The 21,990-nt window shown below is 39.1% G+C and overlaps 1 protein-coding gene across 1 annotated transcript in view; it reads right to left on the reverse strand.

Moving 5' to 3' along the window:
* Positions 1-21,990, reverse strand: part of ITGA11 (integrin subunit alpha 11) — a 1,670,941-nt gene that overhangs the window by 1,254,413 nt on the left and 394,538 nt on the right. The gene's annotated exons all lie outside the window — the stretch shown is intronic.

Raw genomic sequence — 21,990 nt, forward strand, 5'->3', positions numbered from 1 at the left:
TTATCTTTAAAAATATGACTTAATATCTACACCTCTGGCATTTTTAATGTCACTGGTCATATGCTTCAATCAAGAATGGAACATGCACTTTGTTACTCCAGCCACTGGGTGGTGTTGTAATATTGCTTCCAGGTAATCAGAGACTAGTATAAATGCAGGCTGCTTCATTTCATTCAAAAAAAACTTTATTGTATTCATTGATAAAGGCTGAATAGCTGAAACCGGTCTGGATTTGAAGGAATTATAAATAAATAATCATTATTTCTTCATTACTGCATGTTCACTATCGTTTTTTGCTGGTCGTTGGTGGTTTACATTTTTCTGTATTTCCCATCCTGTTAGGCATTATTGCTTGCTTGATTGTTTTGTGATTCCATTGACACCTATTACTAAAAAATCACTAAATTATGTAAGTAGCCAGTCAGTTTGTTTGCAGTCTAACAAATAAGTTTATCTCTGAAAAGTTATCAGATGTGTCATATAAGTTTTTCCTTTATCTATTTGCTAACCAGACCGTCAATTAATATTGTGTTAGCTGGTTAACTGTTTTGTTCAGTTTGACTATCGATTACTTTCTTATTCACAGAAAGCTTTATTATATTCAATTAAGTTTTTAGCCATCTAAGCATTGTCTTATAGATTCATAGGTAAATACTGGGCTATCAGTCAGCCTAGCCAATTACCAGAGGTCAGAATCAAATCCTCTACCTTGTATCTGTGAGGTAGAAATTGTAACCATTATGCCAAGTCTACCTCCCATTATGGCAATCCTGCTTCCCCTATTGCAATTTGTAAACATTTGTTAAGCAATCCCTAGCTGCATCTTTTAGTCATCTTATAGTATAGATAATTCCACACTTCAAATTGCAAAGCTAATGGTAGACCTGGGTACTTGGTTGGAAAGCTCCCTCAAGTTTGACCATCATGTCATAAAGGAAATTAGTAAATCCATTTAACTTGCACAACTCATAGCAAAATGTATCTCCTCTAGATCAAAGGAAGTCCTCATCACCTTGTACTGCTTACTGATTTGACCCAAAGTTCTCTTTGAGATGTGCTTTATTAAACATATCAGCCAAATGGAAAGACCCTAGACATTTTAAACTAAAAAGATCATGTGCTTAGAAAACCTAAGCTACCAAGACAGACTGGAGGTTTTATCACTATATTCAGTTTCATACTGACTCCTTAAGGGCAAACTGTGCCATGATGATACGGCTATAAGGGAACAAGTAGGCCAAAGATTGAACTCTACTCCACCAAATATACAAGACAAAGTGGAGTAACAGATTTATCATGCTCAGCCTACCCTTCTCTGGAAAAGAGAAAACTTCCTCTCCAAGTTAAGCAGTGTGACATATTCTCTAACTCTAAAAAGGGTCTGGAGAATTGGAAGGACAATTATGAATTCACACCTGGTATGACTGGCTTGATGTTCCTTGAAAAGAGAGGGAAGTCATAAAAGTGGGCACTGGCAAGGTAGTTAAGGCCTTGTGGCTTAACTGCCTTGCATCACCTATGATCCGGTTAAATTGTGTTAAATTGTTACTGAATATTTCTTAGGATAGGGGATGTAAATTTGGTGTTACCCACAATACTACACCACAGACTACCTTGGATATGGGGTTACTGGGGAGAACCAAAGGACCACTAGCCGCAAAAATAATCTTAAGTCTTCACTGTGCAATACAATGATTAGTAAACTATATAAAAAGATTATTTCCAGAGACTTTTTAACATTCTTGAGTAAATTGTTTTGTTGTTACTATGCAAGAAGTCTGCTTAATGTTACAAAACTATCTCACACCGTACGTTTTTACTCTAACTAGGAGTAGAAAGTAATAGCTACTGAAAAGTACTTTTACGCATGATTTAGGTTGTTATAAGTTAAGCATTGTTTCATGCATATTATCATTACTGTTGATCAAAAATCTACCGTATGTACCTCTCAAACATCCTCAAACATGACAGTATCAGTTAAGAAATTATTTGTAGTATGTTCCTCCACACTCATTTTTCATTTTAAACATCAGTAACTTGGCAGGCATTTTAAAACCAATGATTGCCAGGACATGTTAAGTAGTTTGTGGTGGGTTTGGCATAATGGCTAAGGTCTTCACCTTCTAGACACAACCTTCAGAGTTTGATTTTGACTGCAGCCCTTCAGAACAATTAGCCTAGTATTCACTTATGAGCCCAAAGATCACAGCTGAAAGAGGTTTCTAGACCAGCCCATCTAACCATTTAGTTAACAGAATAATATTTAGAATAGAATAAATGGTGCCTCTAGAATTTATAACTACATAGGTTGCTAGCACAAAAAAAAAAATCCCAAATGGTAAATGAGTTCATGTGACGCACTTAGTCATTCAAGAACACTTTAGATCTCAGTGTTAGGCAACCATACACTATAATGAATGTAGTGCATGGTCAACCATTTTAAACAGGTCTCTGTTTCATACTTATATTACATAAATTAAGAGTTCTAAGCTTAGCTACTGAAGTACTTTTCAATATAGTTTGCACCCTCTGAAGAAAATTTGCATTGCTAAATCTATCTATCTATCTATCTATCTATCTATCTATCTATCTATCTATGGAAAAAAAGACCAGCCAAGAAAGGAATGTGGGACACCTGGAAACTACAGGTGCTCAACATATCAATGCAATTTTGTTAAGGTCAGTAATATTAACCTTATTTATTTCTTTGCCTTTTAAAGTGGTGCTATAGGAAAGGTGTGCAATTAATGCTGTCTATGTAATGTGTACATAATATTGACAGTCACTTAGCCTGTTGCCAAACTGATGGTCAACAGCTCAAGTGTTTGTTGGGAAGGGTATTGCACTAGTTTGGTATATGTTTGAGGAGAGGAGATGTCATTCCAGTTGTTGACCAATACAACATCCCTTTGTCTCTTCTTTATAGTTATCTGGTAATTGGTAATGTAGAAATGGGGAATGCATGTCTGATGCTCAGCACCATTTTGTTAATGATAAATTATTCATAAACTGAGCAGGAATAAGGCAGGAAGCATCAGTTTCCAACTATCATGTAATAACATTTTCTCTTCAGAAGGATCTAGCTGCAAAGGAGATAAAAGTAGTATATTCATGGCAGAAAATGGAAGTTATAAGTGAATTTCCAGGTCTGATTTTGTATTACCACTTAATAAACAACTAATATGAGTAAACAGAAAGAAAAGAATGCTATATATAGATGAAATCAAAATAAAATGAACATGCAATGCAAGATAGACAGAATAAGAAAAAAGCAATTGCACTCAGTTTGAATGACAGTAATGTCAGAAAAATTGTTTGTTTAATAATATATTTAAACAGTCTGGCTGCATATAACCACAGGAAAGTATAAACCAAGTGTCTGTGGTGATGATAGGGTGGCATCAACAGTCTTTAAAGAGGAAACTTCCTACACTACGTAATATTATTTCACACCAATGATGATGTATCTTTCTCACCAAAAGGATAAAGGGACTCCAAAATCTGTCATATGCTGCTAGATTGAAGAAACTCCAGCTCTATTCAAACAAGGCCATGTCCAACCCGAATTAATGGACATGCTCCACCTCAAAAATCCAAATCCACCAAAACCACTAGAGCAAGCGACTTAAACCTTAGCACGGATATAAATAGGATGTGCTGGAGTCCATGTGAGGCAGAGCACCTCACTGGCTCTGTTCAAGAGAAATCTTGACCTGTGGATCATCTCTGTGTCACTGCTGGACAGAGGCACAACAAACTAATGGGCACAGTATTTTTCATATAAGGGGTGGCGTAGCCACAAACTTGGGGGCTTATAAATGCCTTAGGGCAGATAGCCTAGTATAAACCTATGAACCTATGAACCACTCAGAAGTTCTAAGAATTTATGCTATAAAAATGTACAATATATGAGTCATAGACATATCCAGGCTGTAGCATGTGAGTGAGTTTTAACATGAAATGCAACATGCATTTCAGACGTTTATACCTTCATAAGGAAAAGAACAAACCAGTTGTTATTTAGATGAGTGATACAGGTAAGACAGGCTATACAGCAGAGGTGGTATCAGCAGTTGCATAATACATACATAAACACTGCAGGAGAAGAAATGTGAATGAGGCATTTAGGTCCATCAAATACATAGGTATGGTAAAAAGCCCCTAATCTCTGTATCATTAGAGCACAGTCATAGAAGGCATAGTACAAAACCCAGCTCTGACTAGAGTAATGTGGCAGCATATGGTGGCAATAAAAGGAAGTTACTCACTGAGATGATAATGCTTTTCGGAGATCAACAACTCAATTGAGGTGGTTGGAGCAAGCAAAATATTAAAGAGGCTTCTTGCTAATACGAAACACATGTTGAGTCACTAAAGCTGAGGGGGTAATACTGCAGTATACTAAGGATACAATTCTGGGTAGCAGCCTTGGAATGGCACATATCAAACCTTAAAAAAATATGAATCTGTGCTGTGCTTGGCAAGTGATTGTCTAAGCATCTACTATCTTTTTTTCTGTTTATAAATGATTCTTTATCTAGCAACTGCTGTAAAAGGCCATAATAGTAAAATGTTTGCTCGATTCTAGCAACAATGATTCATTTTCTTCATAAACTGATTGTGCAAATGTGTTCTTGGCACACTGGAATTCATTATGGCTGGGCTTTCTACGCTGATAATATATACTGAAAAATACATATTTGTGGGTTCATATGATATGACATATTCTTTCCTATTGCTTTTCTTTATTTAGTTACTATTGAAAATGCTGATCCAGTTTAACTGGTCTTGAATATATGTCACACTACCCATAATCTATAAATGTCTACTTCCTAAGAAACACTGAAATATGCACTTTAATTAGAATGAAATTACAGCTGTAAATTGGAATCACTTATATAGCTAAGAAGTGTACACACTGTACTAGGATTCTTAACATAGTAAGCAAGAAACTTAATGATCAGTAAAAATAAGCAGTTATTAAATATAAAACTAGGTTTGTATTAATATTTTTCCATAAAATGCAAAACTTGCTTTTGATTTCCTTTTTTAAACTCTTATTGTTCTATATGAACTCAATGAGTTACAGTGAATAAAATACAGAGACCTTAACTTTTACTTAAGATTGATTATTTGCTGTGATAATGAGCAATTATTTCTATCTAAATTCTTACTTTTTAAAATACTTATCAAAATGGGAATCTCCCAATGGTTTTTTTAAACATTCTACCTTGCAGAAAATACAGTTCTCATCCCAGCATTGCAAATAAACTCATCCATCCACAACCCCTTTTCCCATTGTTGCATAGAAAGTCAGGGTGCCACTTCAACAGTGATGATCATCTATAGTCAAGGTTTACACTGCCAGGTGGCAAGCCCTGCCGTAGTAGTTCTTCCACACCTCACACTTTCTTGCACACTCATACCAATGGTGAATTTAGAGTGTCCAATCCACCTACTACATGTCTTTGGAATGTGGTTGGAAACCAAGGCACCTGGAGGAAACCAACACGAACACAGGAATGACATGCAGACTCCACACAAAAGGCACCCCACATGAGAATTGAACTGGGGAACCATTTGTTGTGAGGTAAAAACACTATCCCCTGTGCTGCCCCAAGATTGCAAATGGACAGTCTTACATTCCCTGCTTGTAAAAATAATCATCTCCATGATTATCATTGCTCAGGGAAAGGACAAGGTTATCAGTAAGTCTACTTATTACCAACTCAATGTACGTGCTTATTTACAGCCCTGCCAGAACTTGAACAGACAAGATTTAAACTCTTAAGACTTGTCTGTTCACTGCGTCATAGTAGGTGCTTTAGCAGGGTAAGTTAGCATCTTTTCAAGTACCTTTGGTCATTGTGTCTCATCAAAATGACCATCTATGTAGCAGTAGGTCATTTCAGGGGCAGTCATTTTTATAATGTTGTCCTTTACTGCTTCATATTCTGTTGCCTTTCATAGTTTCTTGAGTAAAAAAACATTTTCCTGGATACCAAGTCTTCGTCCTGTGGTCTAAAATTGTCACATATTGATGAGGATAGAGTGATGAAAGCTCTCTATCCCTATGGCAATCATGGTCCATTTCTTTGTATCTAGGTGAAGCTAAATTTACTTTTATGCTAGGATGTTAGGGCTTGGCAAAAGAATAGTGGCAGAACCACCAAACAGCAACTCTACAAGTGATGGTAGTTTGTTATCAGTGGGGGTTGCTCTGACATTTTACAGGTCCTATTGTATGCTGCCTCATATTTCAGTGTTTAAAATGCATGAATGTACTTATCCCAGTAGCCATTATTCCCCCTTTTTCAGACACCAAGCTATGCCCCTTATTTCGTTTTCCTTTGCTTCTTTATCTAGCTATAAAAAGAAGTTATGTACTCACCATAATGTTCTGTCTGTGTTGTCCATTTTCTTTCTTCCTCAACTGATGGGGGTTTGGATCCGATCCCTCGGATCTGACTTAGTCATTGTTAAAGCTTGTGGCAACCAAAAACTCTAAAGCTTCTCCCTTACCCATAATGTTTTAACTCCAAGTACCTTAGATCTTGTTTGCTGATTTTACTAGAATGGAAATATTTGCAGATAAATTGGAAGAAGACTATATTTGGAGCTCAATATAAAGGATGGTAATGTTCATTAACCACTTATTCTTCTAAGAGTTTTCAAAGGATGGGAGTTGGTGGGTGGGGAATTGAGGAAGAATGAAAATGGACAACACAGATGGAACATTATGGTGAGTACATTACTTGTTTATCTGATGTTGTCAATTTTCATTCTATCTTCAACTGATGGGACAGAGTCCCCAGGTATCTAAGATCCAGAGTGGACTCAAGGATGGATATTTCTGAGAACAGCTGAACCAAATGATGCTCTACCTCTGGAGACTAAATCCAATTTGTGATGAGTAACAAAAGCATGGGGAGTGGCTCAAGTTGCTGCTGTGCAAATATCATCCATGGACATCCTAGATTGAAAAAACGAGGAAGTTGTCATGGATCTAGTTGAATGGGCCTGTCATGGTTTTGGTAAGGTAATTCACAATTTATTATAAATAAATAAAATACAATCAGTCAGCAGTCTGGCTAAAGTTACTTTGGCAACTGGCTTTCCCAATTTTATTTCTGCAGATGAGACAAACAATTGATCAGATTTTCTGATGTCTTGTTTTATTTAGGTAAAAATGTAATTGTCTGTGAACATCCAATAAATGTAATATGTATTCACCCTTATTAGCAAATTTAGGAAAGAATACTGGCAAATTAATGGACTGATTGATATTAGATCCTGATACCACCTTAGGAAGAAAGAATGCATTAGTTTGTAATGTAACTCAATCCTTGTGAAAAAACAAGTATAGAAATTTTGAGGACAATGCTTGAATTTCAGAAATTTGTCTGGCAGAAGTAATGACTACCAGAAAAATTGTCTTCCAAGAAAGGTATTTAAGATCACACTTAACTGCTAGTTCAAATGGGGAATTAGTAAAAGCTTGCAGTAGCAGATTCAGGTCCCATGGAGGAGTAGGGTCTTTAAAAGAGGGTCTTAGAAGAAGAGTGCCTCGCAAAAATGATTTGCAGAGTTTATGAAAAGCAAACAAAAAACCCTTAAATCCAAAGTGAAAATTCAATATAGCTGCTAACTGAACTTTAACTGTTGAGGAACTAGCTCCTTCTTTAAAAGGTATAGCCAAAAATTCCAAGATGTTATGCATGGGAGCTGAAAAAGGATCAACATTATTTTGGGGAGCCCAGTAAATAAATCTTTTCTATTTACTAGAGTAGAGCTTTTGTTTAGACGTTTGATGGGAAGATAAAAGTATTATGTCAGACAGGTGAAGAGAGCATAGGTTGTCTAGCTACTAATGGAATTGAAGAAGCCAGGCCGTCAGCCTGAGGTTTGATATTTCTGGATGAATCATGCCTATCAGATGAGACAGGAGGTCTGGAGTCAGATCCAGAATGCAAGGTTGGTGAAGTAAATGAGGCCAAAGGAAGGGGAACCAAATCTGTTGAGACCAGCAAGGTGCAATGAGGATAACCTTGCTCTTCAACACTGCAGCTGTCTGTAGGAATTTGGGAATTAAAGAAATTGGAGGATAAACGTAAAGTAGATCAGGGGGCCAATCATGAAGGTCAGCATCCCTTGGTGATTCCCTCTGTGGGGGGATTAGTGCAAAGTAGCTGCTACATTTGTTGTTTAGGGGAGAAGAAAAAACATCACAGCAAGGCTGGCCCTGCTGATGGAAAATCATTTCCGCTATGCTCTTGTTGAGACACCACTTGTGAAGTAGAAGAATGTACCTGTTCTGTTTGTCTGCTATCACGTTTGAGTTCCCCGGAATGTGCATTGCTATGAGAAAGTGGTTGGATGAAATCACCTATTGCCACATTCTGAGTGCTTCTCAATGCAAGGGATAAGATCTGGTTTCACCTTATTTGTTGATGTACCAAACTGCTGACATATTGTCCATTTGAATTGCAATTGTCCTCAAAGAGAGAGCATTCTGAAGGCCCTGAAATGCTGATTGCTCATCTCTAGGACATCAATATGCAAGTTGGCTTCTTTGGGGGATCAAGTGCCTTGGACTGTTTTCCCCAGAAAATGCTCTCCCACCCCAACTGGGAAGTGGCCATGGGCACTATGGTCTTGGGCTGAGAGGGATTAAACAGATGGCCTTGTAGAATTTGGTCTGATTGAATCCTCCATGATTCATATTGGGGTTGACATGGTTTGGTAAAGTAATAACAATTGTGTTGCTAGCATTCACTTAAGGATCCTCATGTAAAATCTGGCTAAAAGTACTAGTGCTATTGCCACTGATAGTGATCCTAGAACTTGAATAACCAAGCGGGCTGAAATCCTGGTACTGCAGATTATTTTTCTGACCTGCAACCTTATAGACTGAACCCTTGAAAGAGTAATGAGGTTATCATTGACTTTGTGTTGAACAGTGCTCCTATAAACTCCAAATTTTGGGTTGGTTCTAGTTGAGACTTCTCATAGTTTATGGTTATCCCCAGATGAGAAAATGCATGTAGAACCTGATCACTTGCCCTTGTTAAATGATGCCTGGTCATGGCAGTAATGAACCAGTTGTCTAGATATGGAGACAGCTGGAATCCTTGGCTTCTCAAGTGAGCTGTTACTAATGCCATACATTTGGTAAATACCCTGGGAGCTGTGCTGAGACCAAAGGGCAGAACTCTGAACTGGTAATGACTGACTCCCAGCCAGAAGCATGGATCACCTGTTCATCATCCTGAAGCTCATCGAGCACATCCAATTGTCCTTGCCCAGAAAAGGGAGAATGGGACTGAACCATGACCATCCGAAAATTGGTGCATCAAACTGACTTGTTCAAGTTGCTGAGATCCAAAGTTAGTCTCCAGTCCCCTGTTTTATTTGGCACTAAAAAGAATCTTGAGTAAGTTCCGAATACTTAAATCACCAAAAACGAAAACAATTAGCAAAAACTGAATAAATGAACAAAGATAGTGAGCTGGTCCCCAGAACACACTCCAATAATATCCTTGAAATGAAACTCAAAGTGAGCAATAAAATCACTTTATTGATGGAATAAAACCACTGGTAAGTGCTTTTGTTTAACAGAATATTAAACTTCATCAGACACCATGTTTTTTACATCACTTCCTTAAATAGCCAAGGGGTTCCTTGTCATTGGATAAAACAATTTTCAAAAAATCATTCAAAACAAGCCACCATTGCCTGCTTAAAACAAATACTACATATGGCTATTAAAACAGAAACAAAAAAGAAAGAAGAAAATGTATACTTTTCTCAATACAAAACAATTACTTAAAACACTGAATAACCATTATTGTCATACTAAAATCTTATGTATTAAATGTGCTGACTGTAGTGCACTGGAGCTTTTTTACTTTCTAGTGCTTTTAACTTTAAAACTGGTGTAATAGAACTACTCTTGTTTATCCCCGGCGAGCTGTCAGCTTGCAAGCGGATTTGCCACCTAAGTTCCCTAATTTCTAAAAACAGCCCCCATGGTTTATTATCATTTATCTTCACTTGAACAATTACTAAAACACTAAACCGATGTTCTAAATTATGACAGACATGTTTAGCTAAAGCATTATTTAAATTGTGTTTTCTTATGGCATATTTATGTTCATAGATCCTTTGGCTAAATTTTCTCTCCGTTTTGCCTATATAGAAGGCTGGACATGAGTCACACAATGCTAAATATATCACCGCTTTTGAATTGCAGTTATATTTTCCTTTTATATGGTATGTAACATTTCGTACCACAAAATTACTTGTTGCAACTTGAAAATGCTTACCTTAGGGAATGCATTTATTGTAACATTATCCCCAAGGGTTTACTCATATGGAAATACGCAACGGTCTGTCTAACAACTCAGCCTTACATGTCGACCTGTTAAAAATGTTCAACAGGTTTGGTATTGAATTGCTTGAATTACTTATTAAATATAATGACAAAGAGGTTGAACTTCTTAGTAAAGATTTGTATGTTTTAGACAGAAACATAAGGGAAAATGTATTGCATGAACAATTTAAGTTTGAGCATTTGAGAATATATAATAGTATTAAGCAATACATAGAAAAGTTAAAAGTAGGAAAATATAATAAAATAAACAGGGACTTAAAAGATTATGCAACTGGATTAGTTTACCCAAACCACCTAGCTCTCAGTACAGACGTAAATATAAGAATAACAATAAAAATCTTCCTGCAAATAACCATGAAAATAATTATGTACTGGTGAATGATGCTGAACTGGAAGAACATGGAGTATCTTTGGACTATGATAATGAATATCCAGGGCTAAGAAGGTCAGAGAGAATCAGAAACAGGACTGACTCCAGTGTCAGACAAGTACAACAACCAGGGTTTCAAGGAGTAGGGTTTCAGGGAGCCAGATGCAGGAACAAGAACTGGAGGACATAAATTCTGTTCCTAACTCTTTGTACGATGTTATAGACCACGTGTGTTCAGATGTTGTGACTTTAAATGATCATAGAAGCCATTTACACCATGAGAACTTGCTTGGTCGATGTACTATTGTCCTGAATGTGTAAGAAGACTTTAAAGTTTATAATTTTTCTCACGTCCATATTGATATTGATGTTGCAAAATTGCCAGCTAGGGGAATGACATTTGTTCCAATTAACACATCTAAGTTTACTGATACTATGATTTAAAGTTCTATCTAAGAAAATTGAATCTTTCTTTACTGTACCAAAATAATGCTTATAACAATTGTGCTAGGAACACGTATAGCATCAATTCCATTTTTAACCCACCCCTTCATCCAAGATTAGTTATGTATGAAAAATTATGCAAACTAGTTTTAAAGAATGTGCATAAATATAAAAGTAGGTTTCACAATGTCAGCATGAATCTTAACAAACATGAGCTGAAACTTAGAAGGAATTTACAAAAGGAAAAAATTAGAGTCATGAAACCAGATAAGGGTGGGAGGTGGGGTAGTTATTATGAGTTCAGAATTGTACAGAGATAAAATGAATGAACTGTTGGACACGGACACATATGAGGAGACTACATTGAATGAATTAAATGGAGCATACAGGAAGATTCATATTCAGTTAAGTGATATTTTTCTGGAAAAAAGTATTGATATTCATTTATACAATTATTTAAATATTTTGATACCTAGAACGCCAGTTTTTTTCGGAATCCCCAAAATCCACAAATGTATTCACTATCCCTCAAAGAGGCCCTTAGTGGATGGGAGTGATTCAATAACCTCAGTTTGTGCACAATATTTAGATTATGAATTAAAGAAAATATTAAAGAAAGAACTTTAGATATGCAAAGATTCATGGACTTTTTTGGCTTCTTTAAATAAAATACAATATAGTCATACTGATATACCGGTGACCATTGATGTTAGTGACCTTTACACGGTCATCCCGCAGGACTCTGGACTGGAATGGGTCCATGAAATATTAATTGAACATAGGACCCCCCCATGACACTATTACCCTCATTTTGGAGTTGTTAGAGCTAGTTCTTAGTAACAACTACATAACATTTAACAATACATACTATCTACAGAAAAAGGGTATAGCCAAGGGTTCACCTTGCGGTGGGGCCTACACTAATCCAGTCATAGCGTATTGGGAAAACAATTTGTTTTCAAGTCCTTTTACAACAGTTACATTAGAACATATCACAGATTCCAGGGTGACATATACCTCATATGGAAAGGGGCAATGGTAGTATTGGAAGAATTCCTGGAATATATAAATAATACAACTACTTTTTTCAAATTTACTTGGAAAGTGAATTCCAACTTTATTAACTATTTGGATGTCCATTTATCCAAAGATGAAGTGAAGGAGAGATATGTAACTACAAGTTTCCTGCACTACAGCAGTTTCCATCCATATCATCAAGAAAGGTCTGTGGTGAAGGGACAGTTAGTAAGGGCAGCTCAAATGGTCACCAGACACGAAGACTGTATCCAAGAGTGTGATATTTTATGCTCACTGTTCCTTAAAAGAGCATACCCTGCAGAATTAATTGATCACTTGATTCAGGAAGTCACAGGAAAAAGAATGAAACCTATAAGAAAAAGAATGAAATCTACCAAGAACTTCGAAACAAAGCCAAAAAACAAATCAAACTAGACAAAAGTAACTACTACACAAACATGCAGGAAAAATATGCCAACAACCCTAAGAAATTTTGGGCTACAATAAATGGCATAATCCACCCAGGTAAAGCCACCACCCCAACCCCAATACTCTGAAACAACCATGACAACATTCCCACACAATTTAACAAGCTCTTTACCGAAACAGTCCAAACCCTTACCAATGCCCTCAATACCACTAGCAGCCCTATACCAGGTGCTAGCAAAACCCACCTTACTACTCAAAACAATACCACCAACTTTTCCCTACACCCTGTACCCACTAAAATTATTTCAAAGCTCCTTAAGAAACTCAACCCAACCACACTAGCTGCTGACACCCTACCAGCTGAATTCCTTCAGATAGCAGCAGGTGCCATAGCCTAACCTGTGTCCATCCTCATAAACAGGTCACTTGCAGAATTCAGAGTCTTCACCCTGTGGAAAACATCACACATCATTCCACTGCACAAAGGGGGCAGCTCCTTAGAACTCACCAACTACCACCCAATCGCAATACTCTCACCTCTATCCAAGATAATAGTGAGAGTTGTACATTCTCAACTACTTCGGTACCTCTTACAAAACAACTTAATCTCCAAAACCCAGCATGGCTTTAGAACATCCCACAGCACCACCACAGCATTACTATCATTTACAGATATAGTTAACCACAATAGAAACAAGAGACTATTTGTATCTTCCATTTTCTTAGACTTATCTAAAGCCTTTGATATGGTAGACCATAACATTCTTCTCCAAACTTTATCTACCCTAAGCCTCAGCCCCTTCACTGTATCATGGTTTACTAGCTACTTATCTGGTCGACAGCAGGCAGTCCTATGGCATGACCAGCTGTCCCCCCTGCTACCAGTATCCATAGGTGTCCCTCAAGGATCCATCCTTGGCCCACTCTTCTTCTCACTATTCACCTACCAAATCAATTCCTCCTCACTCACAGCATCAGTAGCACAATACGCAGATGACACCACCCTTATAAGTGCCACCCCCACATTAAAGGAACTGCAAATCCTCACCCAAAACACTTTTACTCTAGCTGAAACATGGTTTATAAACATTAAACTTATTCTTAACGCCAAAAAACTAAATTAATTATTTTCGGCCCAGGTCATGCAACCCACCCCCCCACCCCCACCCCAACAACACTTTCATCATTCACTCCAAAGATAACATTCAAATCACTCCAACTGCACATACTGAACTGTTAGGTGTAGAAATAGACAATAACCTCAAGTTTGACATTCATGTAGCACAAACCATTAAAGTGGCCCTAGGTATGAGTGTGTGTGCCTTCTGTGGAAGGTTGGGCTCTGGGCTGGCAACTCGACACCATAAAATCTCTACTGCCAATCATGAGCGGACAGGTGATCCACTACGGTGACCCCTAACCGGGAAAAGCTGAAAGAAGAAGATATAGCGCAAACCATTAAGAAAGTTAATAAAAAAACTAGGACTTCTCTATAGGAAAACACACTTTATAACTAAACAAACCAAAGCTACTATTGCAAGAACTCATCTCTTATCCATCCTTCTTTATGCCTCTCCCATCCTTACTAATCTCTGCCAGAGTGATCTGAACAAAATGGAATCTTGTTATAACAAAATAGCCAAGTTCGTTACCAAAACCTCATACAAATCCCACCACTGTCTCACCCTTAACCAACTCAGTTGGCTCAAGCTACCTCAACTACTTCTGTTTAATCAACTCACAATAGCGCATAATCTCTATTACCCTCCAGAAAAAAACCCTGCACTTTAAAATATAATTAACTCCCACATCCCTACCAGAGCCTTACAATCTAGTTCTCAGAACTTAATAAGCATTATCAGATACAACATGATGCTGGCAAATCTCTCTTTGCCTGCACTATTGCCAAAATCTGGAACTCACTACCTAGCCAAATAACCTCCACTACCTCCACTATTCAATTTAATAAACTCCTGAGAACCCACTTATCAAACAATTGGCTTTGTTCATGCTACTCCCCAGGTTAATTTGCACCAACACCATGTTCAAGGATTCTACTAAAGGTCCCCTAATTCCTTTCATTGTAAAGCTTAATAATCACTGGTTATATCTGTAACAAGATATTGAGAGTACTCATAATTTAGAAAGAAGAAAAACATTTTTTTTCTTGTATGTTTATATTTTATATTCTATATAAATCCTACTACTAGAATGCTGTATGCTGACTTTACTAAAGGAATTGTTAATCTATACATAACTTATGTTTTTATGGAACCTATATCTCTGTATGATATTCTTGTGTAATTTCTTTATGACATGCTACTGGAGCTTTTCTCCCCGGGCCTCCACTGAAAATGGATATGTCTCCAGTTGGACTTTCCTGGTTAACAAATGTAAAATAAATAAATGGGCATTTTAAGCTCATTCTGTGTGATGATGGTTATCCCATAGAAACAACAGGGGAGGGGATTCATAGCCTCATGGTAGATTCTAGTATAAATATGAATATGCAAAAGCATTATAATGAACACGTCTCTGATTTCTCAAGATCATTACTTATTACTTTTAGTGAGGGTTCTAAAATGCTGAGATCTATATTTGAAAAGAACTGGCCCATTTTAATAGATGAACCAAATATTAGGAAACAAATAGGTGAAAGACCTGTCATCATTTATAGAAAGGGAATGAATTTTAAGGAGTTGCTTAAGGAGAGACAGCCCATGGATAGAAATGGCATATATGGCATGTTCAAGTGTGGGGCATGTTGGAAGGGTCTGTCAAAGAATGAATCTCTGGGCTATTGGTTTTGTGGCCACTTCTGCTATTAGAGTCCCCCCCCCCATACCCCTGGGGATAACTTCCTCCACATGGGTCCTGGAAAGGTCCTTGGGACTTTTTGAACCACAACTTTCAACTACCTCATTGATTCCTGGAAATGGATCTTTGAGGTGTCAAAAAACATACGCCCATGGCAGACCCATGCTGAGGCTCCAAGGTGCATAGATGACTCTGACAACTTTGGAGTTGACTCCAACACCTCAGCTCCAACAGGGAAGCCTCAGCTCCAACACGTCTCCAGATCCAAATGAACCAAAGTGCTCAGAGCAAACTTTATCCTTGGATCCAAGTCAGAAGGAGACAGATGGCTTGAATACAAGGACTTTGAAATGGTGGCATGAGTTAGAGGAGGAACTAGAAGAGGGGTGACAAAAGATCTGACCTCCTGACCCAAAGGGGTAGGAGGCAAAGGGGAACCCATTAGGGTCTGGAAAATTCTTCTCACCACTCTCTCCACATGTTCTTCTGTTAAGCTCCTGGAAGAGTGAGTGGAAAGTCCAGAAGGGGGATCTAGATCTCTTCACAAAGGGGATGGAACACTGGAGGGAACTTTATCTACTGAAGAGGAGTGCCTGGTCCTTGTAAGGTAAACAATAATGGACAGAGCAGCTGGATCAGTTGTCTTATGCATCAGATCCAAACAAGTCTGATCTGATATTTCTTTTTTCTTTTGCTATGGATCTGATGTTGAAGTGGAATCCAGTGAATCCCTTTTTGTGTACTTCAGATCTAAGGTCGGGGTCAGATCTGAAAAGTTAGTCTTTTTTCCTTTAGGATCCAAAAGAGATGTTGAATCAGAAGGCAGCCTTTTTCTAGGCTGTTCCAAAGCTTTATAGGAAGAGGTAAAAGAGCTCGGAGAAGGAGATTTAGACCTTTTAGATTTTTTAGGGGACATAGCTCCAGATAAAGCCTCTCCAAAAGAAGAAGCCCTTTTAAAATCAATTTTATTTTCTTTCTATCAGGGCTCTAGGGTTAATCCCATGACCAATAGAGCAGTCTTCTTGTAAATGGTGAGGTCCCAGACAATAAACACATAAAGTGTGGGCATCCAATAATGGAATCTTGTGCGCACACTAAAGACATTTTTTGAATCCAGTTCCATTATTTTCTTTCTTTACCATGGTAGGAAACAGCAGTGAAGAAAAAAGAAGTTATGTGCTTACCATGATGTTCCACGTGTGTTGTCCATCTCAACGTTTATTCTCACTGACGGGTCTGATCCAAACCATCAGATCCATCTCAGCCTTTTACAAAAGCTTGAGACCTTCAGCAAAGCCCATGGGCATTCAACCTTACCCATAATGCCCTTCCTAATTCCCTCAGATCTTGTTTGCCCCTGATAACTAATATTAGAGGTACATCCTTCATGGCTTAATAGATAAGATTATTTCTGAGGCTATAGAGTCCTATAATATCCAATTAGTGCTGCTCAGTCTCCCAGGAGTATAGGCAGGGGGTATGGAGGGTGGGTTGTTAGGATTAAGGTTGAGATGGACAACACACATGGAATGTTATGGTAAGTACATACTTTCTTTATGTGATGTTGTCAATCTCACCTTTATTCTCATTGATGGGACCACATCCCAAGCTACCCGATTCTTGGGTGGCTCATAGGAGAATATTCCTCAGAACCACAGATCCAAAAGGTGGACTATTCCTACAGGCCAAATCCACATTGTAATGAGTAATAAAGGTATGAGTAATAAAGGTATGAGGTTTTGCCCATGTAGCTGCAGCACAGATATTATCCAAAGGTAGCCTAGCTTGAAAGGCTGCAGAAGTAGCTGTTGCCCTAGTGGAATGAGCTTTAACAGGACTAGCAAGAGGTTTGTTCTTAGAACTGTAAATGAATGAAATACACTGTGAAAGCCATTTGGACAAGGTAACTTTGGATACTAGTAGGCCTTTCCTAACATCAGAGTAAGAAACAAATAGCTGATCTGATTCCTGCAGTTCTCTGCAGGTAGAAATGTAATTGTCTGTGTGCATCCAGTAAATGTAATGAATATTCCCCCTTATTTTGGAAATCTGGGAAGAATACTGGTAACTCAATAGATAGACTGAAGTAAGTTTCAGACACAACTTCAGGCAGAAATGAAGGGTTGTTGCGTAAAGAAACTCTGTCCTTATGAAACACCAGGTACACTGGCTTGGCAGATAAAGCCTGTAATTCTGAAACTCTCTTACTGAGGTAATGGCCACTAATAGGAGTGTTTTCCAGGTAAGATACTTCAAGTCACAGGTAGCAGATGGGTCAAAGGGAGGACAGATATTGTTCAACAATATAAAATTCAGATCCCAAGGTGAGGATGACGTTTTATATGGGGGTCTTAGCATGCTAATTCCCTTCAAGAATCCTTTAGAAAGTCTGTTTCACATGATACCAGAACCACTTTCTCCTATATAAAAAGTTGATATTGCTGCCAACTATACTCTAATAGTGGCTGCTGTAGCACATTCATTGAAAAGCTTAGCCAAAAATTCTAGAACAAAATGAATGGGTGCAGCAAAAGGGATCTATTTGTCTATGGCTGGCCCATGAAACAAATCTCTTCCATTTTCCTTTATACAGTTTATGTGTAGATGATTTATGAGAAGATAACAAATATGCTTTACTGGGGACAACAGGAGAGGAAACCTGGCAATTAAGTGAAATGGAGCAGCCAAGCTGTTAGTTTGAGATTGTTCAGATTGGGATGAACCATTCCTGACAGGTGAGTCAGAAGGTCTAGAACAGGATTCAGAATCCAAGGTTTATCCTGAACATGAGGCTGGAGGAAGGGGAACCAAATTTGTCGGGGCCAATAGGGGGCAATTAGGATTATTGTTGTCTCCAACAAACTTGCCTTCTGCAGAAATTTGGGGATTAGAGGAAACAGTGGAAAGGCATAAAGACATTGCTGGAGACAATTGTGAACAAGTGCATCCCTTGGTGACTCCCCCAGAGGAGGGATCAGGGCAAAGTAGTTGCTGTATTTTGCACTGGTGGATGAAGCAAAGATGTCACAGCAAAGATGGCCCTACTTTTGGAAGATCTCGTCCGCAACTTTGTGATTGAGGGACCACTTGTGAGGCCATAATATGGCTCTGTTCAATTTGTCTGCAATTATGTTGGATTTTCCCATGATGTGCATTGCTATTAGAAAGTGGTTAGAAGCTGTTTCCCATTGCCAGACCTTCAGGGCTTCTCAACAAAGGGGATAAGATCTGGTTCCCCTGATGCAGTCCTGTTAAGCAGGATGAAAGTGCTTATTCCTTTTGTACTACAAATAAAAAGGTTTTACTTGATTTTTCTTTGTGGTATTTTGGGAGTCTTTATGGACTAGAACCATCTGAGCCAGATTTGTAGTGGTAGTGCTTGTGTTTTTGTTGCCTTAACTACTGCACTCAGACATTTGTACTTATTATGTTTGTTTATGTACCAGACTACAGACTTGTTGTTTGATTGAATTGCTATCATTCCTAGAGGGAGATAGTCTTGATATGCTTGTAACACCAAAAGCACCACCCTCATCTCCAAGATGTTTATGTGCAAATGAGCCTCGTGTTGCTGCCAGATGCCTTGAACTGTCTTCCTAAGATAATGCCCCAAACCCTATCTGGGAAACATCCATGGTCACTGTGGCTTGGGGATGATGGGGAATAAAGTGATGGCCTTGAGATACCAGTGGAAGATAAATCGACCATTGGAGGTCCTTGTTGCATGAGGTGGGTATCATGATCTTGTGTGTCACTGTAAGTTTTAGCATTGACCATTGTGTTGAAAGTAACAATTGAAGTATTCTCATGTGAAGACACCCTAGGGGAATGAGAACAATTGCAACAGTCATTGTTCCCAGTACTTGGAGAACTAGTTTGGCAGAAGCTCATTTCTTCCTCATTAACAGTCTTACATAATGTTGAAGATCATTTACTCTGTCCTGTGGAAGTTTTGCTGTTATTGTTGTAGTGTTTATCTCTGCTGCTATGAAGACCAAGCTCTGACATGGCTTTAGAGAAGATTTTTCATTAATTTATGGTAATACCTGGGAAGGAACAGAGTTGTAGAGTATAGTCCCTGGCTTGTAGCAGAAGATGCCTGGTCGGGGCAGTTATGAGCTAGTCATCCAGATATGGAAACACCTGGAATCCTTGGCATCTCAGGTGAGACGCCACTACCGCCATGCATTTGGTGAACACTTTCGGGGCTGTAGTGAGACCAAAGAGCAGAGCTGAAAACTGGAAGTGACTGGTTCCTAGCCAGAAGCACACGTGCCTTCTGGATCACCTTTCTATTTGTATGTGATGTGGTAGTATGCATCCTGAAGATCTATAGAGCACATCCAATTGTCTTTTTCCAAGAATGGAAGAATCGACTCCAGTGTTACCATCTGGAACTTGGTCTTTTTCACAGATTTGTTCAGAATGCTGAGATCCAAAATGGGTCTCCAGTCCCCTGTTTTCTTTGGAACTAAAAAGAACCTTGAGTAAGTTCTGAATCCTCTCTGGTCTGTAGGAACTTCTTGGATGACTCTTTATCTTAGCAATTTTTGAATTTCTGTGGTTGCTTGTTCCTTTTGACTGGGTGGAACATCTGGAACCAATTTGTTTATGGGAGTCAGACAGAAAGGGAATAATATAACTCCTGGATATTATGCCCTGCAACCATCTAACACTTGTTATCTTTTGCCAGGTTTGAAGGTGCATAGACAATCATCCCCCAACTGCCTCCAGAGGCAAGCAATTGGGCACCCCTTCTGGAGCATTGAAAGAGCCTACCAAAAAAGGATTCTCTGGAGCCCTGATTCTGCGGGCCTCCTCTGCCATGAGGACAGCATCTTATGTTATTGTACCCCCCTCTGCCCCTAGGGGACGTTCACCCTGTGTGTCTTGGAAAGACCTTTGTGATTTTTTGAACCACATCTTTTCACTACCTCTCTGACCTTTGGGGAAGGGTCTAGTAGGTGTGGAAAAATGCACTTCAATGGCAGACAAGGTCTTGCCTTCCTGTTCACACCTGGTGAGTGTTTCTTTTACTTTTGGTTCAAAGAGAGAGGAGCCATCAAAAGAGATGCTAACGAAGGAAGACTTGAAGGGCTATGCAAAATCACAAAGGCAGATCCAAGCCTACCTCCTAAGACAGACACCTGAACCTGCAGCCCTGCTCATTCCTTCTACTGCATAAGATATGAGTCTCATGGAAGAGTTTACAACTGAAATGAGGGTGGCAAGTTGAGCAGTGACTTTATCTGATGCCACGTCAGCTTCAGCATCCTGGAGGGAGTGTGACAGTTCTTTCAACTGGTCCCGCTGAAATCTGGTAAAGTGAGCCAAATAATTCAGTGACTGTAAGGCAAAGGTCACTGATGAAAGAACACGCTTCTCATACCTATCCATGGTCCTGGAATCTTTATTTGGAGGATGGCTAGAAAAACTGGTCTCAGATAGCTCTTTTGGATTGGCTACCAATGCGACCATGGCATCATCTGCTATATCTTTTGTTAAGAAAAGCTTGTCCTTAGGAGCAGTAATGCATTTATTTGGCCTCCTAGGAGTCAGCTCTATAGAATCTGTGGTCTCCCAAGCCTTCCGAGAGATTAATTCAGTAAGCTCATCAGAAAAAGGGATCACCAAGAGGTGGAAGGGTGAGACCTGAAGATCTTCAGGTATAAGGACTATTCAGCTGAAGGGGATGTGGACTGCAAATCATCTCCATAGGGACCCTTCTGCATCACTGAGGTCAGTTTCAGGTGTGATCAAGTTCTCTGGGGTGTCAGGGTGCTTCTTCTTGCAGATATTCTTCCAAGGGACTTCCTCAGTGGCGTAGCCTGGGGAAGTTTCAGAAGAGGGGGGGTGTCCCTTGCTGGACATCCTGAGGCTTGGGATTTCTGAGGTCCTGTGGAGAGGATATATGAGAGGGCAAAGTCACTGGTGCAGAAGAGGGAGGAAGATTTGAGATAGACTGTGTCTGAGACTGGGATGTAGTCAGTATACTCCTCATAACCTCAAAGGCACTCTGTCTCTGCTCCGAAGAACACCCCAGATCCAACAAAAAAGTTGTCAGGACCAAAGGAATCTCTGGTGCAGGAGACACTCTGAAGTGGAGGTAGTATCCAAACTCACCTGTGCTGAAGCCCCCAGAGGCAGGGTCAAATCCAGAGAGATCTGAACCCACTCTGTGGATCTGATGGGGGAGTGTCTTCTCCTAGAAGTCTCCTGCTCCGACTGAGTGGAAACACTTGGGGCAGATGTTGGATCTGAGGACCCATTGGGTCTGGGATCCGAGACAGACACAAGCTGGACATTCAAATTTTCTGGCTCCAGAACCAGGGCACAAACTGGAGGAGGAGCAGGTGCTGATGAGGAGGACTTCACCAGTTCTGATTCCTTTTGGTTCAGATCCAGTAACAACTTGTTCAAGGCCGGAGTCTTTAGAAGCATCTGCACTACCCTATCCACATCATCATCATCATCAGATAAACTTCTGGTAGACTGAGTAGAAAGGGATGAAGACCTTGAT

The sequence above is a fragment of the Protopterus annectens genome, chromosome 7.part0 (genome assembly GCF_019279795.1).
Source record: "Protopterus annectens isolate FY-2018-M chromosome 7.part0, PAN1.0, whole genome shotgun sequence".
Taxonomy (NCBI): domain Eukaryota; kingdom Metazoa; phylum Chordata; order Ceratodontiformes; family Protopteridae; genus Protopterus; species Protopterus annectens.